This window comes from Pogoniulus pusillus, chromosome 21 (assembly GCF_015220805.1).
Source record: "Pogoniulus pusillus isolate bPogPus1 chromosome 21, bPogPus1.pri, whole genome shotgun sequence".
Classification (NCBI taxonomy): domain Eukaryota; kingdom Metazoa; phylum Chordata; class Aves; order Piciformes; family Lybiidae; genus Pogoniulus; species Pogoniulus pusillus.
Genome location: NC_087284.1, coordinates 9141326 through 9163622, shown reverse-complemented (window position 1 = coordinate 9163622; position 22297 = coordinate 9141326). Strand labels below are relative to the sequence as shown.

General features: G+C 43.7%; 1 protein-coding gene and 1 long non-coding RNA gene across 5 annotated transcripts in view; one reads left to right on the top strand and one right to left on the bottom strand.

Moving 5' to 3' along the window:
* Positions 1-22297, top strand: part of BCL2 (BCL2 apoptosis regulator) — a 127186-nt gene that overhangs the window by 85508 nt on the left and 19381 nt on the right. The window lies entirely within an intron of this gene.
* On the bottom strand, positions 7136-22094 carry LOC135184786 (uncharacterized). The gene is made up of 3 exons (XR_010306175.1): positions 21572-22094; positions 8268-8374; positions 7136-7340 (listed from the first exon to the last, which is right to left on the bottom strand). It is a non-coding gene; the product is annotated as an uncharacterized LOC135184786 (long non-coding RNA).

Below are 22297 nucleotides of genomic sequence, written 5' to 3'. Positions count from 1 at the left end.
TCTGTGAGGCAAAAATCCCCTGAAAACTAAAGAGGTCTCAAAACACCCTTCTCTAGATTTTGGGTTTGCACTGTGTTCTGCATTTGACACAGCAGAAAAATGTTCAGCTAAAGATAGAAGGGATTTTATACAAAGACCACTTACTCTTTCTGTCCTGTGTGTGGCTACATTTATGTGTGTGTGTGTGTATAAGTAGTTGAGATAGATTAAATATACCTTCTTTAGCTTTACAACAAGCTCAAGAGAAGCCAGAGGAAGGCTTTGTCTGTGTACTTGGCGTCTGCAGGTAAAGTCTCATTTCCAGTTTGTTCTGTAAACAGACTCTTCCATTATTTCAACCTGCCTAGCCCCTTCTCTGCGAGGAAACAGCAAAAGAATTGAGTACAGCCTTGGTCACATAAGTGGCTCTTGTCTCAAAAGTAGTTCATATTCAGTGCTGTCCTAGTTTTTGTTTTCTCAGTCCCAATAAAGGTCCTTTTCAGAGCTGCAGAAATTTCAATTAGTGACTGCTGGAATGGATGTGTGAGCAAAAGTAGTACAGTATATAGCATAGTGCTATAAAGTTACATATAAATATTTACGTACCCTTTCACGTCACCTCATGTTCACTTAAGCTGTTGGGGGTTGGGTGTTTTTCCCAGCTTTTCTCTAATCTTCAGTTGGCTATTTCAAGCATGACTGACATATTTTGAATTATTTTTAAACTTCCAGCATCTTCTCTGTAAAAACAGTGTACATGAAGGTGCAGGTGGCTAAGTTGGGTTCAAAGGATTCATTTGCCAAGGAGACCTAGGAAGGACTTTCTGACTGCATTTCTGTGCTTGAGTTTCTTAATAAAGCCACTGCCTTATCCTGAACTTAGGCTAACTCCATGGTTACAGTGGTGTCAATTAACTGTAAGTCAGAGAAGAAGTCAGGCAGAAGCAGCCAATGGAGGGATTTTTGTTTTCCTCTCCTTTCTTTACCAAGCACAGACAAAGAGGCAGGTTGCTACGTATTGTTGTTGCATCTTATCTAAACATATTGATCAGTTTCTCTAGACTCTTATCTGTTTGCTTGGCAATGGCTCTGGTTCATTCAAGCTGGGAGCTGAATGGTAACAGCCATATGAAAGGTACCAGCAAGCTGGTTCAAGCTGGGTGACACTGTGCTTGACTTCTGTTTTGTTTCTCCTGGCTGGCTGTTTCAGATCACCCAGCTTCTCTGTTCATTAAGTTAGCATGATGAATAGGAGGCAGCAAAGGGTAGTTCAGGTAGTTAGGGCCACCTGGTCAGTGCACATAATGAACATCCGTTACTGCATCTCTTTCAGCACTGTGTGTGCATCAGTGATGTGCAAGATGGGAAAATGTATGGGAAAAGGGATGTGAAGATACTCGAGTATCTAGAGTTTCCAGACTCACACTGGGTTCTCTTGTCCTCAACCTTTTTAAGGCCAATGAAAGAACATTTTCAAAGGTGAGGCTCCCGCAGTAACAGAGAGATTTCATTGGTGTAGTTCAGGTTTTCATGCAGAAGACACCTGGTTCTGCTAGTTTTTACAGTGATGTAACTTTATTGGAGTGGATCCTGCCCTGCCCCAAGAGTAGGTGTTCTCAGCAATGTGAGATAAGGGTGGTGCACAGAGTTGGCACAATGGTTTCCGTGTCATCCGTGCACTGCATGTGTGGCACACACAGTGTGCTGGGGAGGGTGGGAGGAGGGGTCTGTCGCACTGCAGGTTCAGAGTGGTAAGGGAGTTCCAGCCCTGGCTGATTTTAAACTCCAGCCTTGTATCTAATAATCCCAGGCTGTGCTTTTCCCTGAGCTGAGTTCTGGCAGTCCCAACTTCAGCAGCTTTAGCATGGGCAGGGCCATAGCATGGGCTGGAGTCAGAACCAGAGGGGCTCTATTTGTGTGCATACCATGATAATTTTGCCTCTTAGAGGCAAGTCAGGACTCAATGCTGATCAGTGTAGGCAGTACTTAGGTTGTATGGGAACAGCCTCACTTTTAACCAGCGAGTGTAATATCTTTAGCAGACTTTACATCATGAAGCAGTTAATGAATTCTTTTGTACTGAAGGGCTGGATTCAATAAAACATTTCTGGGGCAAGTTACCATAGCCTGCCATACTGCAGTGCATCAGGCAGAAACACCACCACCCCCCTAATTTTTTTTTTCCCTTTTCATTTATATTTTCTTCCCCTTTTAATTTTAAATTGAGTGCAGCTGACTGCCCGCAACACTGTTAACAATGGCACTTTTTTCCCTGGGACAATGTAACATTAAAAACAGATAAACGCCCATGTGGGGCTAATAAAAGTTTGCCCCCATCCTCATTCCTGTAGGGCAAGTTTCCCATCGTTAACATTTTAAGTAGCAGGCAACTCAGGATATGAATGTAATTGACTTTTACACACTATTACTCATCACTGGGTAGCTCTGAGCAGGCATCACTGAAGGAACCTACTGAACCTCAGAGAAACTTTGTGTGGCCCAGCGGCAGGGCAGCGGTGCAGAGCCGCATGAGCTGCAGCCTCGGTGGGGACTGGGGAGTTAAGGGGCAAACAAGGGAATTGGAGAGCTGGGTGTGCTAGTTTGAGGATAATTGGAATATGCTAATGAGAGAAATTAGATCTTTGGTTGTAAAAAGAAAATAACGAGAGTCTGTCATTTGTTGGTTTGCTAAAAGTGTAAATAATTTGATCCTCTTTGCTCTGGGATGCTTCTTCCATTCACTTCTCCTTTGCTCTGCTCTAATCTCTCCACTAATCGTGGCTAACAGATAACAAGTAAACTTTGCTGCCTGAGAGAGAGAGGGTGGCTCTGAGCCCTGCTGGGCTTCTTTTTGTGGGGGAGGGAGTTTGGGTTTCTGTATTATTTTTAAATTGTATATAATTGTAAATATATTGTGTATATATGCTTGTAAATTTAGCTTTGCTGTAAACACAGCTTCATCTTCCAATCCAGCTGAGCTGGTCTAGTAAATTTCACTGGTGGGAGGAAGTTCCTAATGCACCACACTGGGCAGGGCAGCCCAGCTGCCCCAGGCCAAGCAGAGTAGGGAAACGAGAAGGATCCACAGATGGCACAGCATTCTAGCCCAGCATGACACCTGTCTGCTCCTTCTGGTGGTTGATGGAAAGAGGGAGCAAGTCACTGGGTTCCAGTTACAAGTTTTCCATCTGAATTGCTTGTGCAGCTTGGGTTAAGGGTCTACATGAAATCTTCTAAGCTTTGTCTTTCCTGTCCATGTTAGGGAGGAGGTGTGTGACTCAAATGCTCTTGTGGATGGAGAATACTCATTGAGTCCTTACAGACAACATTACTGTTTCCAAGGCTTTATAAATGGACCTTGAGGTGGTTTCTCTCCTGAGAAAGCTTTTCTGCATGGCATATTTATATATATGTGCTTCTATAGTGTTTGGTCTAAATTCTCCTTCAGTCAGCAAACTAACTAGTTTCAGAATGTGTGTTTGTCAAGGGCATGTGTTTTGACAGCCCTCCAGAGTTCAGTCCAGAACATGCATGACTGGAGTTTTCCTCTGCCTTCAGTGGTCTTTGGATTAGGCTTTGTATTGCTTTGTGTGTCCGTGTGTCTCTGTAAAGGGCATTGGTTTCATAGGATCACAGGATGCTAAGGGTTGGAAGGGACCTCCATAGATCATTGAGTCATAGAATCATAGAGTCAACCAAGTTGGAAGTCCAACCCCCCTGCCAGAGCAGGACCATAGAATCTAGGTCAGGTTGCACAGGAACACATCCAGACAGGTCTTGAAAGTCTCCAGAGGAGGAGACTCCACAATCCCTTTCATTGGGCTTTATTTGCAAAATGGTCGAGGTGTCTCTATCAGTGCTTCTGTTCCTTTTCTCTGCCTCCTCCTGGTCTCTCTGTAGCTGTAGTTTCATCTGCCTGCCACCAGTGGCTGTAGCTACCAGACCTGCCCATCTGCCACAGCTGAGCCCCTGTACTGCCCTTCCTGCCAAACCCTCACCTCAGTAACAGGACCCAAGAGCTGGCACGGTGTGGTGGACTGCTTCTACCTACACATCTAGAAAGACAATTGCTCCCTGCCAGCAACTACCCAGCAGCTGAAGCACAAATGAATCATTTTGACATTGCTCATAGCAAAGAAAAAAAGGCTTAAACAGCCACAAAAATTGCTTATTCCTCAGGTGTAGCCCCTGGAAGGTTGAGGACAGCTTCTGCCATATTCTCGTTGGATATGCCACTCGCGTGACTGTTGGGAAGCTGGACAGTTCCTAGCAGCGATAGGTGATGTGCAGAAAGCAGGGAAGAGGCCACACAGTCAAAGCCTGAGGATTGTTTTTAAGAAGGGTACTTGACCTCAGGAAGGGCAAAACACGACACATATCGCCACAGCTCTACATGGTGTTGGTGGAATTAAGCTGGTCTTCATCCACACAAATAGGAACTGTGATCTTCTGATCACACAGAATTAGTGAGGCTGGTAAAAATCTGAGATCATCAAGTCCAGCCTATGACCTAACACCATGACATCAGCTAAACCATGCCACCAAGTACCATATCCAATCTTAAAGACCTCCAGGAGTGGTGACTCTACCACCTCCCTGGGCAGTCCATTCCAGTGCCTAATCACCCTTTCTGTGAGGGACTGCTTCCTAATATCCCACCTAAACCTCCCCTGGCACAGCTTCAGACCATGGCCTCTTGTACTGTCAAGTTGCTTGGGAGAAGAGCCTGACCCCCACCTGACCACAATTTGCCTTCGGGTAGTTATAGAGAGTGATAAGACCCCCCCTAAGTCTTCTCTTCTTCAGGCCCTCCTCATCAGACTTTCCCTCCAGCCCCCTCCCCAGTCTCATCACTCCCCTCTGGATCCACTCCAGCACCTCAATATCCTTCTTGCAGAGAGAGGCCCAGAGCTCCCGACAGCACTCGAGCTGAGGCCTCACCAGTGCTGTGTACAAGGGCAGAATTAGATCCCTAGTGCTGCTGGTCACACTGTTCCTCTAGTGGCTCTCTGCAAACCGGTACAGGTGGTCATTTCCTACAGACCAACATGCACTAACGCATCCCAGAAACGAAGCTGGGAATATCCACATTACTCCAGTGTGCCACTACCTCTCATTTCATGCAAAGTGACTCAGAGGCTTGAAAGGACAAAAACATTGATCAAAAGAGCAAAGAGAGATTGACTGGTGCAGGGTGGGCCGAGATGCTGGTTTGGCCCAGCAAACAGTAACTGCATTTAGAGGCGAGTATTGCCAAGGGAGCCCGAGGCGGTGCTTACTTGCTAAATTGGGTAAAATGCAGGGATTTCACCAAATGCAAATGACAATGAACAATATGTATGACTCAATATATCCGCTGTGCTTTCAATTTGCAGTCAGAGGGTGGTATAGCTGACCTTTTAAAGTGATGCTTTGCAAACCACATTGTTATGATTATCAGAGTGTTCAGTTTAGAGCACAATATTTGGACCCGCTCCTGTTAAAATTCTCATGTACCATTTGAAGGCCGTTTTACCCCCCACCTGTTTATAAGAAAGCACTTCCAGGCAGCTCCTAGATTGTCAGTACTTTGATTTCTACGTCTAACCAGGGAAAAAAAATTGCCACAGGTTCTCCGAGGCTTGAGGCACACCTCTGGAATACTTTGAGTTGTGTGTGGAATTAGCTAAAATAAGTTTGATGGTCATTTTGTGAGTCCTTCCTGTGTGCTAGAAATAGTCTCTGAGAACAATGCAGGGTGAGAAATATTCTCTGCTCTTTAGCCTTGGCTTCCTTCTAGTCAAAAGCCATCGATGGCATCACTGGCAGTGCAGAGCAGATCCCACCCAGCTATAGGGTAGCTCTAGTTTTGCAGTACTGTAAATTAAAAAAAAATAAGAAAGAAAGAAAAAAAAAAAAGGAAAAGCCTGGCAAAAAAGTCTGTGGAAAGCAAAATAATAACAATAATCACAGCACAATGTCTCACACATGGTCAGCTCAAGGCCAGCAAGCAGACTGGAAGGAGGCCCCTGCACGCCCAAAGAGAGGTAGTTTTTCTGGGATACATTTCCTCATCCTCCATCAGACAAGCCAAAAACTTAGGAAAAAAATTAAAAGGAAGCTGCATAAAGCAATTTGGCTGCACAATGGTCCTCATTACAAATAAACAGCCTGGGCTGAACTCTTCCATGGTGCAGGGACGCAGCGCAGTGTTCTGGGGCCATGAGAGATGCTGCTGATCTAGCAGTGGTGGCCACCACCCTGATCCCCACAGCCCTGCTTGTCCTTGGGCAGTCATCTCTCTAGCCTGTAAGGGGTCTGATGCAGGCTGAGCTGAAGTGCAGCTTTCCTAAAGCATGACACCAGATCGAGTGAAGAGTTAAGTACTTAAAAAACAGTAGAATTTTTTCTGGGTCGAGGATGCCTTATTTTGATCAAGAGGTCACAGAGAGATGTGGGAATTCCCCCAGGTTGATTTATTTGCAGATTTGTTCAGAGAGTTTCTTTCATTTTTTTCTTTCTTTCTTTTTTACAAATTAGCCTTTTTATATAATAATCTCATCTTGAAACTTGAGAGGAAGGGAATGTATGGGTGAGCAGCTAATACCAGTGAGTTCTGGAAACTCCCTTTTTATCATCTCTCTCGTTCGGCAGCTGTGCTGTTTTGACGCTTTTCGTTGCATCAAAAAAAAAGTTATTTGACATTACTGCAAATGAAGCAACTTCATCTGTTCCAGCAGAATTAGCTTCAGCTCACAGTAATTTTGAGACAAGCACTGCTAAATTATATTAATATACAGATGCAGAGCTCTGCTGTAATATATCATAAAGAAGAAAAACATCAGAGGTGTTAGGATCGGAGAAAGCAAAGCTCCTTCACCGATTATGCTCTTGGTTCAAGTATTATGTTAAGTGTATACATGGAGCATCTAGCAACTGCCAGATGTAAACACTGGCTTTAAATTCATTTAAAAATACCACTTTATACAAGCAATATATTTACTGATTTAAATCATACCCATCTGGACATGTTTACCAAAATCAACCTTGGTCTACCATAAGCCATTTGCTGCCATTGCCACCCACTGGCCAGGGACAAATAACCATCCTGTTATTGACCCAGATCAACAAATGCCCTGATTAAATAGACACATCCAATTGCTTCCTATACAGCATCTTGCCTTTAATACAAAATCTGAGCAGCTTTGTGCAAAATTTGTTTACTGATTTTACCTTCAAAATAGAAGTCATAGTACAGGAGGGGAGCAAAGCAGAGACAGCGTGTTTGTGCAGACCGCAGACTCTAGCCTGGTAGTTTCAACCTTCTGTCTTCTCTTTAAATGCACTACTTAAAACCCAAGGGATCTTATCCTTTTATGCTCCTGTAACACAAGATGCAGTTTTAGCAGTAGACAGTAAAATAATGAAATAATGAATCAGTAGTGAGCTGTTTTTCCTCACGTAGAGTCAGCATACATAGACTAAAGATGAAATTACTACGGGACCATAATAACTAAATTTATTAATCTCTTTTTCTTAAGGGTATCACAGAAAGAAGTATTACAGCAATCAACAGCTCTCAACTTCAGTTACAGTCCTTTATGTCCTGAGATTTTTTGTGCTAACAACACTAACAATTAACTTTATTAATAATATCTGTTGTTGTTGCAGGTTTACCACTCTCTTTCACAAGTTATTTTATGGCCAAATATTTTAGCCTTTGAAACAAAACTGATGGGACAGTAGGTAGAACTGACAGAAAAAAACATCCTACTTAGGGGACCTGCTCTTCACTTACATACATGCAAGGTGCTTACCACAAATGCTGAGGTGGCCTTCTCTACAAATAGTTAATCAGAAACAAAGGCAGGCAGTAATTTTTTGTTCTCTACATCATTAGTAAGGGGGAAGGAGGAGAAGGACTTAGAACAACTGCTTCTTTTGTTTTTAAATTCCTTGGAACAATTCTGCCAGGCAGTGCATTTTCCCTCTGTTTCATTTTTCTTTGTTATTTTCCTGTCCAATTAAAATTCTGCAGTGCTGTCATGAAATTGTTGTCCGTTTAAGGTCACAAACAGCTTCTATCCTAATGAAATATGAATTGCATTAGTTAATTGAATTGTGCACTTATTGTGTGTTGTGAATGGACTTAGTGCACTTACATTCTTAATATATGGTGAGTATGGTCTCAGTCTAGGGGATGCGAGCACACAGAAAATGCTGCTATCGTTCTTCACAATAGGCAGATTTAACTGGCAATAGAAGAGGCTAGAAAGTATTTGTGAAGTACAAGAACTGTAAGATCTCACACAGGCTCGATGGGATGAGATCTGTTCTTCAGTGATGTGGGGTCAGGTCACAGTCCCAGGCAGAAAGCTCAAATAAACCCATGTTATACATGGTGCCTCTGAGATGTCTGCAAAGATAGGACAAACCAAGAAAGAGTAATGAAACATCTGTGGTCTTCTGCAGCAGCAGGCTTTTGGGGTTAAGTGAACCTCATAATTGAAACCCTCAGTGCATGGTGTTGATGGTTCACTTCCAAGGTCTGCCTGCTTTCTGTGCAGATACTACCCTCATAACCCTGATAACACAACAAGCTTTGCTCTCTTATCCTTTTTGCAGGTGGGAGATTTTTCTTTAAACCGTGGGAAAGTTCAGTTTAGCACATCAAGGACCTGATCAAAGTCAAATGAAAACAGGGGGACTCTTTCTGTTGACCTCAAGGTGCTTAAAGGAAGTGCGGGCTCTAGCACTCAGCCTTTAAAATGTCTAAGATGGATATATTGCATCTGTAACCACTCAGTAGTGGACTCTGCTAATGAACTGGCCTGTGTTAGAGGACGGTCATTAGGTGGGAAAACAGTAATGGAATACTAAATTTAGTTTCTTTACACAGGTCTTGATTTTTCACTCAGTTTTTCAAACCATTCAGCACACAAGTGTGTGTACTGTGTCCCTTAACATCCTTATAGATAAGCTCAGGAGATGTGGCATACATGGCTGGGCTGAGAAGTGGATTGAAAACTAGCTCTGCAGCAGAGTTCAGAGGGTTGTCATCAGTGGCACAGAGTCAAGTTGGAGGCCTTTAGCAAGTCATGTTCCCTAGGGATCAGTTCTGGGTCCAGTTTTGTTCAATATCTTTATCAATGACCTGGATGAGGGCATTGAGTGTACCCTCAGCCCATCAGGCTGTGCTGCCATCCAGTGAGAGCTGGGCAGGCTGAGAGCTGGGTGAAGGCAAACCTTATGAGGTTCAGTAAGGACAAGTGCAGGGTTCTGCATCTGAGGAGGAATAACAACAGTCACCAGCACAGGCTGGGGCTGTCCTGATGGAAAGCAGCTCTGTGAAGAAGGACCTTGGAGTGCTGGTGGTCTGCAATGTGCCCTTGTGGCCAAGAAAGCCAATGGCATCCTGGGGAGCACCAGGAAAAGTGTGTCCAGCAGGTCTAGAGAGGTTCTTTCCCCCGCCTCTACTCTGCCCTGGGGAGACCACACCTGGAATACTGTGTCAAATTTTGGGGTTCCCAGTTCAAAACAGATGGAGAGAGTCCATCAGAAAGCCACAAGGATGACTGGGGGACTTCAGTATCTCCCTACGAAGAGAGACTGAGAGCCTTGGGGCTGTTTAGTCTGGAGAAGAGAAGACTGAGAGATCTGATGAATGTGTACAAATATCTGAGGGGTGGGTGTCAGGTGGATGGGGCCAATCTCTTTTCAGTGGTCAGCAGAAATAAGCCAAGGAGCAATGGATACGAACTGAAACATAGAAGGTTTGACCTTAACATGAGGAGAAACTTCTCTATAGTGAGGGTGACAGAGCAGTGGAACAGGCACTGCCCAGTGTCGTCGTGGAGTCTCCTTCTCTGGAGACTTTCAAAACCTGCCTGGATGCATTCCTGTGTGAACTACCCTAGGGGATCCTGCCTTGGCAGGGAGGCTGGATCTCTGGAGGTCCCTTCCAACCTCTAAGGTTCTGTGATTCTGTGATGTATTGATGTACATATATCCATGTATACATATGCAGATACATATAATGCTGTGCATCTATACACACAGATGCCTCCACTGTTCAGCTTGTAGATTTAGTTATAGGGAAAAGCATGTCTGGATAATACTTAGGGAAGACAATAGATCTGAGCACAGTGCCTTCCAGTTACTCTTTAACTTAACAGTCTCCCTTAGCTTGCAGTGATATTTCATTCAGCAGTTGGCTGAAAGAAAAGATAAGTGACTCTCAGGTTGAAGAGCCATTGAGAAATTTCTTCTTAACCATTTTCCACTGGATAACTGAGGAGATACCCAAAAGCAAATGGCAGTCTTTCTTTTACTGCAGGAAACTAATGCAGGGGTCTAAACCCACTTAAGATAAAGACAGAATATTGATTTGCCATGATGCATAATCCCCCAAAAAAAGTTATCGTGATCCTATCTACAAGACAAAAGAGTATTGTGGTGGGTTAGGAACTTTCTTCCCCCCTCACCAATTGAGATTTGTCAGACCATCTCAGATGGCTTGGAAGTAAGCTAAAGCTGTATTTACAGCCAAGCTAAATTTACAAGCATGTATACACAATATATTTACAGTTATATATGATTTAGAAATGATACAGAAATTCAATCTTCCTCAGCACAAAGAAAGACTAGAAGGGACCAACACCTCCCTCTCTCTGCCCAGATAGAAAACAACCAGCAAAGCTCACATCTTACCTCAGCTGTCAAGGTTAGTGTGGGGGAGATTAGAGAGACAGACGAACAGATCCAGTGCCCAAGAGCCAAGTAGAAGGAACTGTTTATACACTGGCTTTTTATACCAGTTGACAAATCAATGAAGGATACAGACTTTATAGTTTGTTTTTTTTTACAACCAATGTCCTGCTCATTCAGATTCTGTACCAGTTTCTCTTATTACAATATTCCAATAAGCCTTAAACCATCCTTGATCTGTGCAGACAGCTTCACTGCGGGGGCAGCTCCCAGCTCTGTGCATGTGCCAAGGAACTCACAATTTCCCACCGTGGGCAGTCCTCCACAGCTGCTGTAGCACTCACTTTCCAGGAACACCTCCCCACAAGCCCCAGTTAAGCACTTGATTACCACCACCCAGAGATGATGTAGCAAGATACAGAGATAGAAAGAGGCATTCTCGCTCGGGTAGGTAGCCAGGACTTTCCCTATGCACTCAGCAGAGAGGGAGAGGAGTTTCTGCAGAGGGCAGACTGGAGGTAGACACATTAGGCTGCTTCACTGAATCATACTCTGGATGGAATTTCTCTGTCTCTCAGTCACTGTATTTACTGAACCTAAGGGGACCCACCTCTGGGAGTAGTTGTTGCTTTGCAGAAGTATTGCAAGCAGATGAGTCCTCTGCACTCCTCAATCCCTCCAAGACAGTCACACTTGCTAAATCTTCTGAGTAAGGAATTTCCCACCTGGTGCCCATTTCACTCAGCTATCTTCTCTCTCGTTTTGAATTTTCTGCATTTACCAGAGTGCCCACAGCTGTAGCTGAGCTGCTGTTGAATATCTTTGCCTGTATGCAAGGGTTTGGGAGGTGAGTAAGCAGGGGTGGGTGTTTGCAGTGGTTTGATGAGGTGCACCCTGACAGAGCCACGGCAGAGGGCAAATGACTGAGAATGAAAGTGGTGGGATGGGGCGTGAAGGGTGATTGATAGTGGTTGCTTAGTGGTCTGAAAAGAGGTGAGTGAAAGTACTCAGGGAGGGCGGAGGAAGACTGGGAAGCAGGACTGACCATGAGAAAGACACCACTACATTACCTGTGCAATTTTAAAAGACTTGATGTCATTAAAAATCACTCATGTACTTCACTCTTAAAATACGCAATGTAGGGATGCATAATTAAGGAGGGGAGGAAATGAAAGGGATTCCGGGAAGGCTGAAAACTGAAAGTAAACTCAGGAGTCCTCTAGGGAGAGTAGAGAAGAAGCAAAGACCAATACAGCCTTGCAGACTGTATCTGTGTTGTCTTCTGCAGTGCCATCATGTGCAGGGAGACAGTCTGAAGCTACTAAGGGGGGGTTCTCACAGAATCTCAGAATGTCAAGGGCTGGAAGGGACTTTGAAAGGTCATCCAGTCCAAACCCCCTGCCAGAGCAATATCACCTATACCAGATCACACAGGAACACGTGCAGGCAGGCTTCATTGCCCTCCTTTGCACTTGCTCCATCACCTCCACATCCCTCTTGTATTGAAGTGCCCAAAACTGGACACAATACTCTAGATGTGGCTTCACCGGAGCCAAGTACAAGGGGACAATCACCTCCCTACTCCTGCTGGATAAAGATAAGCTTTAGGTTAAGCTTTTTTCTCCAATCCTTCCTCTTGTTCTGCATAGTCCCCTTGAAGACTTCACACTAATCCCAAGAATTCAAAGATTGATTTAACACTTAAAGTATAATCTAGTAGTAGTAGCAGCAGCAGTATTTTTATTATATTTTATTATTGTTATTACCACCATTATTGTTATAATTACTATTGCTACTACTACTATTGCTATTATTTTTGAAAACAGCTTTTCTTCACTACAGAAATATGCAACTATTCTTTGAAGCTTGCTCAATTCACTTCTCAACATCCTGTAGCAATCACCTAACCTAAATACCTGATACAAAGTAAAGCATTTGACACCGTCTCCCATAGCATCCTCATAGCTAGACTGAGGAGGTGTGGTCTGGGTGATGGAGTAGTGAGGTGGACTGGGAACTGGTTTAAGGAAAGAAGTCAGAGAGTTGTGGTCAATGGGATAGAGTCTAGCTGGAGGCCTGTAACTAGTGGAGTTCCTCAAGGGTCAGTACTGGGACCAGCATTATTCAGTGTATTCATTAATGACCTGGAGGAGGGCATGGAGTGCACTGTCAGCAAGTTTGCTGATGACACCAAAGACTGAGACAGGCTGGAGAGTTGGGCAGGAAGAAATGGAATGAAATTCAACAAGGGCAAGTGTAGAGTTGTGCACCTGGGAAAGAACAATCCCAGGTATCAGTATAAGCTGGGGACGGACCTGCTGGAGACCAGTGAAGGGGAGAAGGACTTGGGAGTCCTGGTGGATGGAAGAATGACCATGAGCCAACAGTGTGCTTTTGTGGCAAGGGAGGCCAATGCCATTCTGGGGTGTATTAGAAGGGCTATGGTTAGTAGGTCAAGGGAGGTTCTCCTTCCTCTCTACCCTGGTGAGGCTTCATCAGGAGTACTGTGTCCAGTTCTGGGCCCCCAGCTCAAGAAGGACAGGGAGCTGCTTGAGAGAGTCCAGCGCAGAGCCATGCAAATGATTAAGCAAGTTGAACGTTTTCCTTATGAGGGAGCTGGGGCTCTGCTGCTTGGAGAGCAGATGACTAAGTGGTGACCTCATTCATGTTTATAAATATGTAAGGGGTGAGTGCCGGGAGGATGGAGCCAGGCTCTTCTCGGTGATGCCCAGTGACAGGACAAGGGGCAGTGGGTGGAAGCTGAGGCATAGGAGGTTCCATGTGAACCTGAGGAAGAATTTTTTCACTGTGAGAGTGAGAGAGCACTGGAACAGGCTGCTCAAGGAGGTTGTGGAGTCTCCCTCTCTGGAGATATTCAAGAACTGTCTGGATGCCTTCCAGTGTGATCTGCTCTAGATGATCCTCCTCTGGCAGGGGGCTGGACCAGCAGGGGGCCCTTTCAGCCCCTGACATTCTATGATTCTATGATAATAAAATGGTGCTGCCTCTTACCAGCCTTGGATTTCCTACCTTTAATTACACCACTGAAATGTTTCTGTCTTGTAAGATGAGGACTGTGGGGGCTGAATCTCCATCCCTGCATTTTTCCCTGTCACTTACTCCTTTTCCAGTGAGCTGGTTACTTATTAATGTGCTTAGTTCCTCTGCCCTCCCTATTGAAATTTTTTTTCTACTCATTATAGTTTCATTGCTCCACTTTGATCCTTGTCAAATAAATAGTGCAGAAAATCCAAACACTTCTCAGAAAGTATTCAATCCCCACAATTGAAATTAAATTACTATCAATGCATAATACTAGAATTCAGGAATTCATCTTCTTTTGGCCCTGCTCAAACTGTAGCTTTGTAATGTATTAGTTGGCCCAAGATTTTTGAACCTTGGCACCTGCCTACCTTCAGACAACCAAGGCAGGAGGTTGCCCATATGAAACGCAGTTTATTCACTTAGATGTCTACCTGTGTGTTTAGGACTCTAACCAGAAAGCATATATTTGAAGACTTAGGGAAATGGGATACATTACAGTAAGAATGAGAAAGAAGTCTCTTAGGCAACAGAGTTCGACAGTTACTTGTCCAACCAAAAGCCCACCACTTTATTGAAACTTAAGCCAATAGATTAAAAGACAGTGACTCTTATTTTGACTAGGGAACTGGATAAAACATCTCTTACCTTCTCTTAAGGACCCTTGATCTTACAAAGCTTCTGCTTCTTTACTTTCAAATGTTCTGAAATCCCACAAATATCTCTGAGAAATTGAGGAAGCTCAGAAGCTAGAATGTCTCTTTCCCTGGAGACTTTCAAGACCTGTCTGGATGTGTTCCTGTGTGACCTGAGCGAGATTCTGTGGTCCTGCTCTGGCAGGGGGTTTGGACTCAATGATCTCTGGTCTCTTCCAGCCTCTAACATTCTGTGATCCTGTGGCCATCTATGAGGGGGAAAGCAGCACCTAGGTGTAAACTGATCTATGCTTTGTTTGAAGATGAGTTTCTGGAAGAGAAGCTCAGCTGCAGAGCAGAGGGTCAGATCACACTTCTCAGAAAGAGCAGGTGAGGGACTTTTTAGGCTTTCAGGTCATGATAAGCCTAAGGGTAATAGAACAAAACCAGAAGTGGGTAGATTCCGATTGGATGTTAGGAAGAAGCTCTTTGCCATGAGGGTGGTGAGACACTGAAACAGGTTGCTCAGGGAGGTGGTGGAAGCCCCATCGCTGGAGGTCTTTAAGGCCAGGCTGCATGGGGCTCTGAGCAACCTGATCTAGTATGAGATGTCCCTGCCCATGGCATGGGGGTTGGAACTAGATGATCCTTGAGGTCCCTTTCAGCCCTGACAATTCTATGATTCTAAAATGTGATTCTTTGGCTTTTGCCACCAGTCAGATAAAAACCAGTGGGATAAATGCCCCCTGTTGTCCCAAGGAGCATAGTTATGAAGAATATTAATTCAGCAAGCTTCCTGATTCCAGCCAAAACAATGGGTCTCCTGAGACACTGGATGAGCTTTTCTTACCGTTAAGTAAGAGAAACTGTCTGGAAACTAACATCATTTGGCTAGATAAAAGATGCTGGGCCTGAGACAAGGCTAATGGCTTTGGCTCAGTTGTTCTGGGTTTCATATGCAGTGAGAGATCTATGCCAGTTCTTGAGTGTGGCCAGAAAAGACTGCGCAAGAAAGTGTTTTAATTTGTTAGATGGAGTGAGGAAACCTTTGGGGGCGGGAGGGCAAAGAGCCTTAGAAAATGGAGAGAACCAGAACAGAAGTAGATTCTGCAAATAAGCCAGAGGTTATGAGGACCTAGGGAACATATTAGTCAGATATGGCTATTAAAGACATCTGTATGTATGGTAGCATCTTGTGAATTCAGAGAAGATGATGCCAATTGTGACCATTGGAGAGTCATAATTTTGGTAAATGCATGAAGGGGAATTCACTAATACTGGGAAGGTACCAGAAAAAGGAGTTAAGTCTTAAGTGTTTAGACATCTGTAACAAGCTTAACAGCAAAAAAACTGTCAGTCTTTTGCTGTAGAGAATGCTTTCAGTAATAATAGGTGGTAGGGAAATGCAGTGCAGCAGCATCATTTGCCTACAAACTCTTCAGGAAAGAAAAAACAGAGGCAGAGCTATGTGGAAGGGTAGCATGAACACTTTTGAGCTGAAGTTTAAATGGGAAGGACTAGGCAACTGTATCTCTGAATAGCAATAAATAAATGCTAAAATAGAAATCTCAAAGCATTTTAACAACTTTTGGAAAGTGAAGACATTAGTAGATCCTTGTTGCTAATATCTGGCTTAGGAAAAGGAAATGGAGTGAGCACTATTGAAGGCAAAAGAGCTGTTAACAAAATTGTGTTAATAGAGACTTCTTTGGCTATTTCCCTATGCTTGGCCAAATAGCTCGAGGCACGCAGATTAGGAGAGAGATTTCTTGACACTTGGCATGACAGCATCTTGGAAAAGTGACATATGAAAGGAAGAAAGAAGTCACTCTGGGTGTTAATCACAAACTCATTGTGGCCAGCTTGCTAGCTTCTGGGTGGACCAGAAGGTTAATTCAGTATTGCAGCTCCTCTGTTCATGGATCATCTCTTTTATGTCTGTGAGGCAGTGCTGTTTTGTTTTCCTTACAAACATATTTTAGCATTAGACATAAATACATATTTCAATATCTAAGAAATTTAACAAAGAGCAGCTTCATCTTTCTCCTTCTACATCTACCCTTAAAAATAGGCCAGAAGTGAAGTACCAAGCAGCTTTATGAGCTTCTCCTCCTCCTGGGAGTGTGAAGGTCTTCAGAGAGCTTCTTGTATGGCTCAGCAGCTGCCAGCTTCTTGGTAAAGCACATAGATGTGCTGCACCTTTCATGGACTGGGATTCACTGTGCAGCACTGAACTACAGCTGTGCAGTGCCCAAATCAGACACAACTCCTATTTATACTGAGCCATGTTTCAAACACTCCTACCTGACCCTGCTTGCTTTTAGAGGAACATCACCTTAACTTAGGTTCAACACACAAATTGGGTATTGGAGGTCCTACCGAGTAACAGGCAGGGGTAGTCTTCACAGCAAGCTGTAACAACCTTGAAGAGGAACAAATTCTTTGCTATGAGGGCAGTGGAACACTGGAACAGGTTGCTCAGGGAGGCAGTTGAGGTCCCTTCCCTGGAGACATTCAAGGTGAGGCTTGATGGGGCCCTGTGTGACCTGGTCTAGGGGGATGTCCCTGCTGACTGCAGAGGTGCTGGACTAGATGACCTTTAGAGGTCTTTTCTGGCCCAGCCCATTCCATGATTCTATGATTCTAAAAGTCCCTTTGGCACTATGCCCACGGTGACTTGGCAATTACACTGACCTGGGCTGCACTTAGCGTTGTGGCAGCCAGCTGCAGTTAAAACCTGACGGGACCCCAGCTCAAGCACAAATACATTACTGTACTGTTGTCTGCTAACTTCGTCTCTGCAGACAGGAACAAGCAATATATTGTCAAGGAAAGGCATTACCTATGTACTCACAAATGCTTTGTGGAAACCCTGGCAAGGTAGGATGCTTGAGAGTGAAGAATGAAAACAGGTAATGAAGGAAGGAAGGTTGCACAGGCATAGAAAGAAGGAATCACATATGAATAGCTGAAGAAACAAACACACAGGAGAAGGAAAGCGAGTACGTGAACAAAGCATGCCAAAAATCCAATTCATTCAAAGGGCACAATTAGAGCGTGGACAAAGATGGCAAAATTAGACTAAAAATCAATGTTCAGGGCTAGGCAGGCATGAGAAGAGAGTCACTAACCCTCTCATGATTGTTGCATACACAGGAAGGCCATTGGGATGGGACAGAAAACATTAGGCAAAAAGGATGCAAAGGAGCAGAGTGTTTTATCCAATCAACAGCCCTGCCTGTGCTGAAACTGTCTTTTTCCTTCACTTCAGGCATATTAACAGTTTAATATGCTTATTATATGATAGTACCACTGGTGGCACTGAGAACACTGAGCTTTAATGAATCAATAGATTAATTTCATGTTTAACTATTTTGAACCTTTAATCCTCTTGCTTTATGCAAAATCTTCTTTTTTTAGGTCAAAGTATTAAATAGGCTCAAGAAGTAAATAAGGAAACAAATGCCAGAAACCCCATGAGAACCTTTTCAATTAAAGTTTTCTAATAGTCAAATCAACTTAATGCTGTGATCACCAGCTCAGTTCAGCTTCTTCCCCACCCCTACCTCTATGGCTGTGGGAATAAGTAGCCAAAAAACAACAAAAAAAGGAAGGGGCTTTGGTTTTCTTTCAGTTTCTTGATGCTTGTGTTACTCTAGATTGTTTGGGTTTTTTCTTTCTTTTAATGTTAACTGCTCTCGTTACAGACATCCAGGAACCTTTAAACCACACATTTGTAAAAGTCAAACACATAGCCCAAAACATCAGCCTGCAAGTTTTGCCTCCCTGTTTCAGGCCCGGTTTGCTGTGCCCGTGTTGGTGGTTATGCATCTGACTTTTTTTGACGGATCTAAATTACACTGGTGCAAGCCCTTATGTAGACAAAAATCTTGCTGATAGTTAACTGTCTTCCACCAGCACAACATATTTCAGTTAATGAGTCAGAACACACTTTGATATCTGGATGAATGCTTCCCCTTGAGGGAGGATTGCTTCCTTACTGTTAAAGTGTAGATAACTTCTGAAATTTTCCTCTTGCCTTAACTTGGGCTTAAATCAATCAAACTCATGTCTACTGTTTCTCATCCAGAATAATAGAGGTTCTTTTCATTACCTTTTTTGACTGCTGGCCCCTGTCTGTGCTCTTGCTTTGACTGTGCAGTCCTCAGAAAAGGGCATATCTAAAATCCTCTGAAAGCAGAAGTTCTGTTTCAAGTGACAGCAACCGCAGGATCAAATGGCTCCAATCTTAAAAGAAAGAAAACTGACTCAAAATTTTGAGGCTAACAAATGGTTTATAATTAATATGGAGAAAGCAATAACTTGCGGGCCTTCTGTGGAGTGTCTCCTAAGCAGATGTACAGTCACACAAGGAAATGAAGGCTTAATGCTGTGAGTTTCTTGAGAATGCTGCAGTAAGATCCTGGCAGACTGGGCTCTCTGGGTTCCTGTGCTTACTGCAATGTGAACATCTCTTTTGGTTTGGCATCATGCTTGGCACATTTCCCAATCCTACATTATGGGGGGAAGGCAGGCAAGAGAAACTGGTATATTCAAGGAGCTTTTGGAGAAGGTTCCTCACAGTTTGCTCACAGCAAACCAGTTGGCTGTGCATAGAGGTGTCAGGAGTGCAGCTTAGATTGCCAGCTTAAAAAGAGTGCAAGTGAGTTGCATCCAGCATTGAGATGCTCAGATACCATAGCAATGTGTGTGGTATAAGAACCTAGATAGAGGAAGATTAGATAGCAAATCAGACAGAATTTTGCATGTGATTTCCTGGGTTTGCCTAAACTTATAGTAGCAACAGTTAATTAGAGGAGTTTTTGAAGGCAGCTCCTGGCTGAGTTTTGTGACTTATGCAGTAGATTCCACCCATAAATTGCCAGCTGAGTGTTACTCCTGTAGCAGGAATTCCCTATCGATAGCAAATCTATCCTTGTGCCTTCCCATTCAGGGGTAGAAGCAGGTGATGGAAGTTCAGGGGGAGAAGCTGTGTATTGACAGCAATGGCAGGACTCAAATGAAAAGAGCATCAAGATGGGCACAGGTCATCACCTGAAGAGAGACAGGCACAGGAAGTGGTGCCACACAGGCATTATTGTGGTACTTCTCTAGATGATTGTTGCACCTACTTCCAGATCTAGTCCCTCTCCTTTTACCACACATGAATCTCTCAACTCTTGTAATCACTTCCTTCTACTCTTATGCAAGGGTAGCTCTTTAATTGCAGATTAATGCTTTAATGAAATGCTTGAGGCTACTTTGAAGTGACTGGGCAGGAGAGATTTGCCTTCCAAGAGAAGCTGCTGGGATAGAGTCAGAATGCACATCGTTGTACAGGGAGGGTGGTGCTGTAAGATCCATCAGTTTTTCTCTGGTAGTGCCTCAGGGCACATCTACACAGCACAGTGCAGCTCTGCACAGGGATACTTCAGCAGCCTCTGAACAGTGGTGGCACTGATTTCACAGCAGGAACCTGCAGCCCACCTGCAGGACATTTCCAGTATACCTATAGCATTCACACCCCTGTACCTGCCCCTGTTTGTGCAAGGTCAGCTTCACCTTCCTCTCCACAGAAGTGCCCTCTGCACTGAGACCCGTCTGCACTTAGAGGTGTTTTAAAAAGGACATTCTAAAGCTTAGGACCTGATAGAAAATTTGATCTGCAGTCTGTGGGGTCTTATTTTAGAAAGTGGGCAAGCTTTCAAGACTGATTTCATAGGTAATGCCTTTTTTCCCCCCTCCTTGGCTCATATTCCAGATTCTGTCTTTTTATTCTTTCTTTTGAGTATCTAAACTTTTGCATGAAACTTCTGTAAACTTGGAAGCACCAAAATATGAAGCAATTACCAGTCTTTCCTGCCTAAGTTAACAGCCTTCTCCTTCCTCATGCTGTTAGTTCAAGGTCACAGTGGTAAACTGAAATCCTTCATGAATTTTCATCTGACGGGCTGTCCAGAGAAATTGTTCATTAAAAGATCCAATTTCCATTGGCATCTCCCTTTCAAAGGATGTCAACAGGAAACACAAACACTCAGCCCTTTGTGAATGATCTGCAAGGACATGTAGGCTTATGAAAAAACAAACAGCAGTTAACCAAATCCCTGAGTTTCTGTTTTGAATGACTGGCCATAGGAATGCACACTGAGCTGTAGTTCAGATGTTCCCAAGGATGCCTACGTGTAACTTGTTGATAGTGGTACGTACTTCAGGCTCCAGTGACAGCTATGTAACCACTCCAATGATCATTGTTCTGTGGCAGAACCAGCCCCTGATTCCTATCAAGAACACCAAGCATGCAGGAAAACAAACTGGGATTTGTTGTTTCAATGGACTGGCACCCCTACCTTCATGCTTTTTACTGAAAGAGCGATCCTAGGCCACCTCAGCTCTCACTCTATGCTCCCCACAACTGCCAGGTGGTAAGGAACTGCACAATTTGCTCCAGCAATTGCCATGAATGTCTGATACCTGGGAGAGCAGAGACTTCTGCCCTTACAAGACCTGTAGGGGATCTGACTGATGGGAGCAAAACTCAATACCCAGAACACCAGCCTACTACTCGTCACCACCAAAAAGGAGAGAAGGCTCACCACAGCTTTAGAGGTTCAGCATTATGTGTGAAAAATATTACTGCTATCCAAGGTATATGTTTTTCACAGTAAGAATTACTTGCAGTCCACTGTGAATGCACAGACAGATCAGGGCTGAACATCTGGTTAAAATAAATTACAGTCTTCTTTTGCAAATAAAAGTTCCTGGGGTCTACATGACAAAGTCTGGCCAGCATAACTATCTCATGGGGAAAAAATCACATCCCAAACCTACAAAGATAACTATTTTGGCGTGATTCCCTTCCCCACTATGTAGCCTTAACGTTAGACCAAATAGGGGAGTCCTTTTGCCAGTATAACTCACATTGCTTGGGAGGTACTGCAACCATGCTGGCAGACTCCTGCAGCTCATATAAGACATGACTCCATCAAGGGATTTGGCCAGAATAGTGACACCAGCCAATTCCCTCAAGTACAGAATAACTTCTCTCTACATAATAACTTCTCTCCTGCTAATAGTCTGCAACATCTTTCAGTTTTAAAGTTCCCTATTAAAAGAAAATGCAGAGAATTTGTGCCCTTTCTTGTATAGCAAGATGTTTCTTTTTGCAGAGGAATTAAAGTATGCATATGGGTAGGAGGTGGTTGCTTTTCAGGCATCCCAGTGGTACTTACTTTTGGATAGGAGAAGCTTCCACTTCTGCAGGACACCTGTTGCTTGTTTTGATGTTGGTTTTGGAGGTAGAGAGGCAGAGGTGGTTCACATTTGTTTAAGTAAGTCTTTGTATTTTGGTTTTACTTGGTGACATTTGAATAAATCTAATGGTCATAGTTAATAGATTACAACTGTGTATGCAAATGAAGTGGAGCTGTTTGAAAGAACAAACCAAAATCTTTCAACCTTGTTCATGAGTTGTATTCTTACATTCCGACTTGTCCTTGTTTTTTCATATGGTCCCTATTAGCTCATACCTGATAACATTTGTCAAAGACTTTCTGGCTGAACCCCAAAATTCAAGATTTACCAGCCACTTAACCTATGAGCTCACCATCAGGCAAGGCAACTCATAAAGCTATCTTGGCTTAAAAGCAGGATTCAGCTCATAGTGGCAAGAGGAGGTTTTCACCTGCCCTATTTAGACAGTTGATTTCATCTGAATTCTCACTTGCCTCAGACTCTCCTCATTCCTTTCCCTGGTCCTTCCCTCTCCATTTGCATCCCAAGTCCTGTATTTTTGCGCAAGTGGTGAGCAGAACAGAAAGGACAAGAAGAGAGAGAGAGAGGTGGGAAGGCACCAAAACCAATCTCTTCTGAGCAGATGCAGGCCAGGTACTTCCCCTTATTTTAATTTCTCATTATCACTTAGCATTGAGATGATGAAAACATGGAACAAGCCGCTG